Raw genomic sequence first — 7,820 nt, forward strand, 5'->3', positions numbered from 1 at the left:
TATTGCAGGGGTAAGATGTGCTAAAGATGTGTTTGAGGGGACCATAATATTAGAGGGAAAAATTGCTGTGTAGCCTTTGACTGAACTTTGTATAGAAAGAGGTTTGCTTATAAGCAACCATTGAGAGAGAGGTGAGCTAGTGAGAGTATAAGTAGTGAGGGGGTTGAAGATGGTGGGCTAGTTTTTTAAAAATACAAGTGTGGGGCAGAAGTTTGTGGGTATAGGAGGGTGGGTGCAGGAAGAAAGAAGAGTGGTGGAATGATGAAGTAAAGGGTGTGATAAGCAGTGGCAGCTCATGTATAAGCACTACAGCACCCCCTATTTTCATTTGATAACATTCAATATAATGACTTTTTTTTTCTTTCTTTATACTTGTACATTATATAATCCTTAAGTTTAATGTCAGTAGCCATCCCCTAGTAGTACATGATTATTATAATCAAAAGAAGCTCTAAACCGCAAAGGTTATACAGTGCAGCCCTAGTACATGAAAAAATTACAAAAATCCTTGTATGGAACTGTGCGCTTCACATTCCAACAACTCGATGTTTGGCTTGTGTGCACATGAGCACATGTCCGAGATGAGATGCTGCACGCTAGATAGAAAGAGCACTGTCGCTGACGCAGTGTGGGGTAGGCACGTGAGGCATTGGGTAGAATGAAAGGAGGTAAAGCAGCTGGAATTGATGGGGTCATGACAGAAATGTTAAAAACAGGTGGGGATACAGTTTTGGAGTGGTTGTTACTCTTGTTCAATAAATGTATGAAAGAGGGGAAGTACCTATGACTGGTAGAGAGCATGCACAGTTCTTTATATAAAGAGAAGGGGTACAGAAAGTGTAAAAATTATAGGAGAATAGGCCTACTAAGTATACCAGGTTAAAAGTATTGAAAGAAATAGGGGTAAGATGGAGAGCAGGATTGCAGATGAATAAGGAGGCTTTAGAATGGGTAGGGGATGTGTAGACCAAGTGAAGCATACAAGTAAACAGTATTTAGATAAAGATAGGGAAGTATTCGTTACTTTCATGGATAGAGAAAAGGCATATGATAGAGAAGCTATGTGGCAGACTATGAAAGTGTATGGAAAATTTAAGTTATTAAATGTGGTAAGTTTTTATGATATGCTCAGGTTGGAGAGAGAGAGAGATTTCCAGTAAAAGTAGGCCTTAGACAGGGATGCATGTTGTCACCATGGTTGTTTAGCATATTTATAAATGGGGTTGTAAAAGAAGTAAATGCTAGGGTGTTGGGGAGAGGAGTGGGATTAAATTATGCAAAATCAAATACAAAATGGGAGTTGACTTTTTTTTTTTTTCATGGTGATACTGTGCTTATGGGAGAGCCTGAAAGAGAAGTTGCAAAGGTTAGTGGACAAGTTTGGGTGTGTGTGTGTAAAGGAAGGAAGTTGAAAGTGAACATAGGTAAGAGTAAGGTGATGAGGGTATCAAACAAGTTAGGTAAGGAAAAACTGGATTTCAGATAGGAGGGATTATGGAAGAAGTGAATGTGTTTAGATATTTGGGAATGGACATGTTGGCAGATGGGTATATGAAGGATGAGGTAAACCATAGAAATAGTGAAGGAAAAAAGGTGGGTGGTGCATTGAGGTATCTGTGAAGAAAGAACATTATCCATGGAGGCAAAAAAAAGGGAATGTACCAACACTCTTATATGGGTGTGAAGATTGTCTCTAAAGGCAATGTGTGGCATAAATATTATATAGAGAGAATTCGTAGTGTGGAAATTAAGAGAAGGTGCAGAATTACTAAAAGTATTATTCAGAGGGTTGAGGTGGCCTGGTCATTTAGAGAAGATGGAGCAAAGTAGGATGACTTGGAGGGTGTATGTTGTGGAGGGAAGGCAGGGAAAGTCATCCTATTATTATAAAAAATGAAATGCTAAACCTACAAGGGTCATACAGCGCAGCGGGGCAGGGAAGAATACAGGAGAATTGGGTAACAAGAGAGGTATTATTATTAGGGTCATACAATGCAGGGTGAAGGGTCATCCTAGGAAAGGATGGAGGGAGGGGGGGTCAAGGTGGTTTTGTGTACAAGGAGCTAAGAAGTACAGTAGGCATGTATGAGTGAGTTAGATAAGAGCGAGTGGAGAGAAATGGTCTTTGAGACTTGACAAGCTGTTGGAGTATGAGCTGGATAATATTTTGTGAAGGGATTCAGGGAAACTGGTAAATACCTATAGTAAGGTAGGTGTGCATTCTAAAACTTAACTTTTCCAAAATAATTTTTAGGAGTAAATGTTCCTTAGAGCAGTGACTCATTCACCTACATATTGTTTGGCCGTCTTTCTGCCCCTCAGTGGAGGTTCCTAAATGTCACTGAGCACTTGATCCAAGAAATAGGACTTAACCTTTCCTTGAATCAGACCTGATTGACTCCTACCATATCCTCCCCACACAGTTCTCCATGAATATAATGTAGCCATTTTTCCAGAAGGGCATATACATCACAGTTCAGATGAGCCCCTGAACTGCAACCTCTACACCCAGCCTGTTTGGGAACATTGCATAGACTTTAATCTCCATTTTGACTTTTTTTTTTTTTTTTTTTTTAAAGTTGGCCATCTCCCATTGAAGCAGGGTGACACCCCCCCCCCCCCCCATAAAAAAATTTCACCATCATTCAACACAAAATGACTGTCTTTGCACAGGTGCCCTGATAAGACAGTTTAGATGTCACTCCAAACAGCCAATATCCCAAACCCAAGTGCAGGTATTGCACTTCCCACCTTCAGGACTCCAAGTCCAGTTAACCAGTTTCCCTTAATCCCTTCACAAAATATTACCCTGCTCACACTCCAACAGTTCGTCAGGTCCCAAAAGCCATTCATCTCCATTCACTCCTATCTAACACACTCGCACATGCCTGCTGCACATATAGGCCCCTTGCACACAACTTTTCACCCCATCCTTTCCTAGTATGACCCCTACCATTCCTCCCCTCCACTACAGATTTATACACCCTCCAAGTCTACCTATTTTAGTCCATCCTCTTTAAATGACCAAACCATCTCAATAACCCCTCTTCAGTCCCATTGTATTGCTATATTCATGGTGGGGAGGGAAGAGCACTAACATGTAGGGATCATACAACACCTGTGGGCACGGAAGGCATTTAGGTTCGATCCAAGGAAGTAGAGGGTTGGTCCAATTTCTTATCAAAATTCCCTCACCAGTGTCAACTCAAGAGTTCATGCTGGCGGGGGCTCTTGATCTAAGGAAATGAACCTGTACTTGCCTGGATTAAGCCAGATTACCACACTCCTTCAGGTACTATATATCTCCTACATATTAATACTGTACTTCCTCCTAAATATGACTAACATTGACAAACCTCCTTTGAGGGAAGTCCTCATTTTTAGACATGTGCATGTACTAGCTTTATGCCACAGTGAGATTGGTGTACTGATATCATGAACTGTAGTTTAGACTTCAATGGTTCATTTTTACATCAGTGAAAATATAGCTATCATTGCTTACTATTATTACCAATATCATACTTGGGAAATGAAACGACTTTCCAACTGGTGGGAAGTTTTTTTCTTTTTTCCTAATTTTCCAGCATTAGCAGCTTTGAAAAACTGTACATAGAATGTAAGCATATTGTTCCATCCTTTAATCTTGCTCAAAAACATTAGGATATAATTCCTGCTGTCAACTCTTACATTTTTATACTCCATGAATAAATAATATAATTAGAAATGTATTGAAAAATGGAAGTAATATTGCACATCTGTTAGTTAAATACTAGCCTGCAAGATACTGACACTAAGTAAGGAAATATAAAAACTGGGGTTATGAAAGATTATCTTTTACATACATGTATGAACATTCTTACCCAAATTAGCGTCTGGGATACCATCTACCCAATATTTACGCTTCCAGAATACTGCTCGTTATATTTAGGGGGAAGTGCTAAACCCATCAGGGTCATACAGCACTTGGGGAATAAGGCAACTGAGTTCAATCCAAGGAAGGGGAGAGGTCCAGTTGCTTGGATCAAGAACCCTGTCACCAGCATCAAGGCACCTCCCCTGAGGGGAATATTACTATAGTATAATCAAGTTACCCAGATATAAAACATATATTGAATATAATAGAAACTGTCAGGTGAAAAGTCTATTGGAAATCACTGAACTTGAATAAGAGCAACAAATTGTCTTGTATAAACTTTCTTCATAAAATAGACAAAATATTCTTAAAATAATTTGTGAACTTAGTTATTCTTTGAGACCAGGTTAATATAGGTTTATGATTTACTAAAAATAAGTTTCCATGACAGCCAATAATTATTGAAAAAGAATTAAAAACTTTGAGACTTGCAGATATTTAAATATTTTACTGGCAAAGTACTTTATAAAAAATACTGACTTTTCATCTAATTATATTGTCATGATATATTTGTATAAAAACAGGAAGATTAAATAAATGTCACACTTCTGATCTTTAAACAGTTATATACACTATTATATTCACAAAAAAAAGTACTAAACCCATATGGATTGCACATCACTAGCTTATATATACTGTAGTTTTGCTTTGACCAAATTTAAATAACTGCATTCCTCATTACAGCCTAATCACTTTTGGCCTGGTATAAAATGTGGCAATTAAAATGATTAAAATATTCATTACTAGCATTTTGTCTTTGTAATGGGTTGCATTTTGTGATTAAAGAAGATTATTATTATTATAATCAAAAAGAAGCGCTAAGCCACAAGGACTATACAGCGCTGCAGGGCAGGAAGGAAGCGAGGGCATCAGGTGGCAAAAGGGAGATGAATGAGTAATAGGTTACGGAAAACAGCGGGGCAGTGGATGGTGAAAGGGTAAAGGGCAGCAAGAGACTGAACTAGAAAGGGCTGAGGGGAGTGCGAAAAGTATCATCAGAGTTTGTGGAGTAAATCAGTCGTTGTCAAGAAGTCAATGAGAGAGTCAGGATTAAAGGAGGGTCCATCAGCAAGAAGGGAAGGTAAAGAGAGAGTAGTAGAACGAAGACGACGTTGGAGGTAAATTCTGCGTGCTCGTTGATAGAGAGGGCAGTCTAACAGAATGTGGCTAATCGATACTGGAACTTGACACTGCTCACAGAGAGGAGCAGGGTGCCTTTCCATGAGATACCCATGAGTAAGACGAGTGTGGCCAATGCGAAGGCGGGAGAGAGTGGTCTCCCAACCTCGGCACTGATGACAAGAAGACGGCCAGTAACCTATGCTCGGTTTAATAGAATGAAGTTTGTTACCGAGCAGAGTTGACCAACGTTGTTGCCAACGGGTGCGAAGGTGGGTAGCTATTGTAGCAAAATAGTCAAGAAATGGGACACCTCGATAGGAAATTGGTAGGTCATGTACTGCTGACCGCGCAGCAGTGTCTGCCTGTTCATTGCCCTGTATGTCGACATGACCAGGGACCCAACAAAAAACAATATCTTTATGTTTGGTAGAGATACGGCGTAGCCAAAGTTGGATACGGAGAACTAGGGGATGAGATGTATCAAATTTTCGTATAGCCTGTAGAGCACTAAGGGAGTCTGAGACTACTACAAATGATGACATAGGCATAGATGCGATACGAATAAGTGCTGCAAGAATGGCATACAGTTCAGCAGTAAAAATGCTAGCTGAAGATAGTAAATGTCCCCGCACGACGCTGTCCGGAAACACTGCTGCGAATCCGACGCCGTCTGAAGACTTAGAGCCATCTGTGTACACAGCAGTGGCATGAGAATGGGAATGGAAGTGATCAAGAAAAAGAGAGCGGGAAGCCACCGTAGGCAGTTGAGCTTTCGAGCAAGGGAGTGAGAAAGAACAGACCCGAACAGCTGGAACTTCCCAGGGGGGTAGGGAAAAGTGAGATGCTACATGAACATATAAAGGTGGTAACTGAAGGGAAGACAAGAGTGAATGTAGGCGAAGAGAAAAGGGACGGAGCAAACAGGGGCGGCGAACGAATAAAGAATGTCTACTAATATCGGTGACGATTCTATAAATGGAAGGATTGTGTAGATCGTGAGAGCGTACATAGTAGCGAAGGCAATGGGCATCACGGCGATCAGACAAGGATGGAACATTCGCTTCTGCATAGAGGCTCTCAACAGGGGAAGAGCGAAAAGCACCAAGGCACAAACGTAAACCTTGGTGATGGATAGAGTTAAGGCTAGAGAGAGTAGCAGGAGAGGCCGCGGAATAAATCTGGTCACCATAATCGAGTTTCGATAAAACGAGGGCTGAATGTAGGCGAAGCAGAGTTCGACGATCAGCTCCCCAGGAAAGATGAGCAAGGGTTTTAAGAAGGTTTAGCCGGCTGTGACAAATTGCCTTCAGAGAGGTTATGTGAGGTTTCCAGGACAACCGACGGTCAAAGAGAAGGCCTAGAAACCTGACTGTATCACGTTCGGGGATACGGGAGCCATAGAGGTACAAAGGATGATCGGAGATAACAGAGCGTCTAGTGAAAGTAATTTGGTGAGTTTTGGTACTTGAAAATTTAAACCCATGCGTGGTGGCCCAAGTGGAAACACGGTCGACCGCATGCTGGAGAGAAACTGCAATAAGATGACAGTCAGCGCCTGCACAAGCAATAGCGAAGTCATCAACATAGAGTGATGACCAAACATTGGGTGGAAGAACAGAGGCCAAATCATTTATAGCAAGGAGAAAAAGTGTTGTGCTTAGAACACATCCCTGAGGGACACCTTCAGCTTGGACGAAGTCCGGGGAAAGAACATTATTGACTCGAACACGGAAATGTCTGTCAGTTAAAAAGTTCTTAAGGAAGGATGGTAGATTGCCTCGGAGGCCTAAGGAATGGGCCTGGGCCAAAATATTATACCTCCAAGTTGTGTCATATGCCTTCTCAAGGTCAAAAAATATGGCAATAACTGAGTGATTATTCGCAAAGGCATTACGAACATACGTATCCAAGCGAAGTAAGGGGTCTATGGTAGAACGACCCTTACGAAAGCCATATTGACTAGCGGAGAGACTGTTGTGTGTCTCTAAATACCACATTAAACGTCGATTTACGAGACGTTCCATCACTTTGCAAACTGCACTAGTAAGAGCGATGGGGCGATAGTGGGAGGCATCATGTCCAGTAGTACCCGGTTTGCGGAAAGGAAGAACAATGGCAGATTTCCACAGCTGGGGAAGAACTCCTTGTGCCCAAATAAGATTGAAGAGGTGTAAGAGGACTACAAGGGCTGACCGATGTAAATGTTGTAACATACGAATATGAATGTCGTCAGGCCCAGCTGCCGATGATCGGCAAGCTGAGAGCGTTGCCTCCAGTTCTTGAAGTGTAAAAGGCACATTATACTGTTCTTCTCTGAGAGAAGAAAAGTCCAAGGGCACTAACTCTCTGGCAGACTTTGAGGAAAGAAACGAGGGGCATAGATGGAGCCCTCGGGAAATACGGACCAGATGTGTGCCAAGTTCAATGGCAACGTCGAGAGGGTTTGCTACATCAACACCAGCGACCCGTAGAACAGGAGCTGGGTCAGGAGAGTATTTACCACTCAATTTCCTCACTTTTTTCCAGACTGCACTCATAGAAGAAGCAGAGGTGATGGTGGAAACATAGTCTCGCCAACAAGTGCGTTTAGCTTCACGGATGACACGGCGAGCGATCGCACGCTTCTGCTTAAAATCAAGAAGTCTCTCAGCGGTTCTATTGTACCGGTACCTGCCCCATGCAGCACGCTTCAAACGTACTGCACGAGCACAAGCGGGAGACCACCAAGGCACGCACTTCTGAGAATGCCTGCCTGAGGTTTGGGGTATAGAATGAGAAGCTGCGG

The sequence above is a fragment of the Cherax quadricarinatus genome, chromosome 52 (assembly GCF_038502225.1).
Source record: "Cherax quadricarinatus isolate ZL_2023a chromosome 52, ASM3850222v1, whole genome shotgun sequence".
NCBI classification, from domain to species: domain Eukaryota; kingdom Metazoa; phylum Arthropoda; class Malacostraca; order Decapoda; family Parastacidae; genus Cherax; species Cherax quadricarinatus.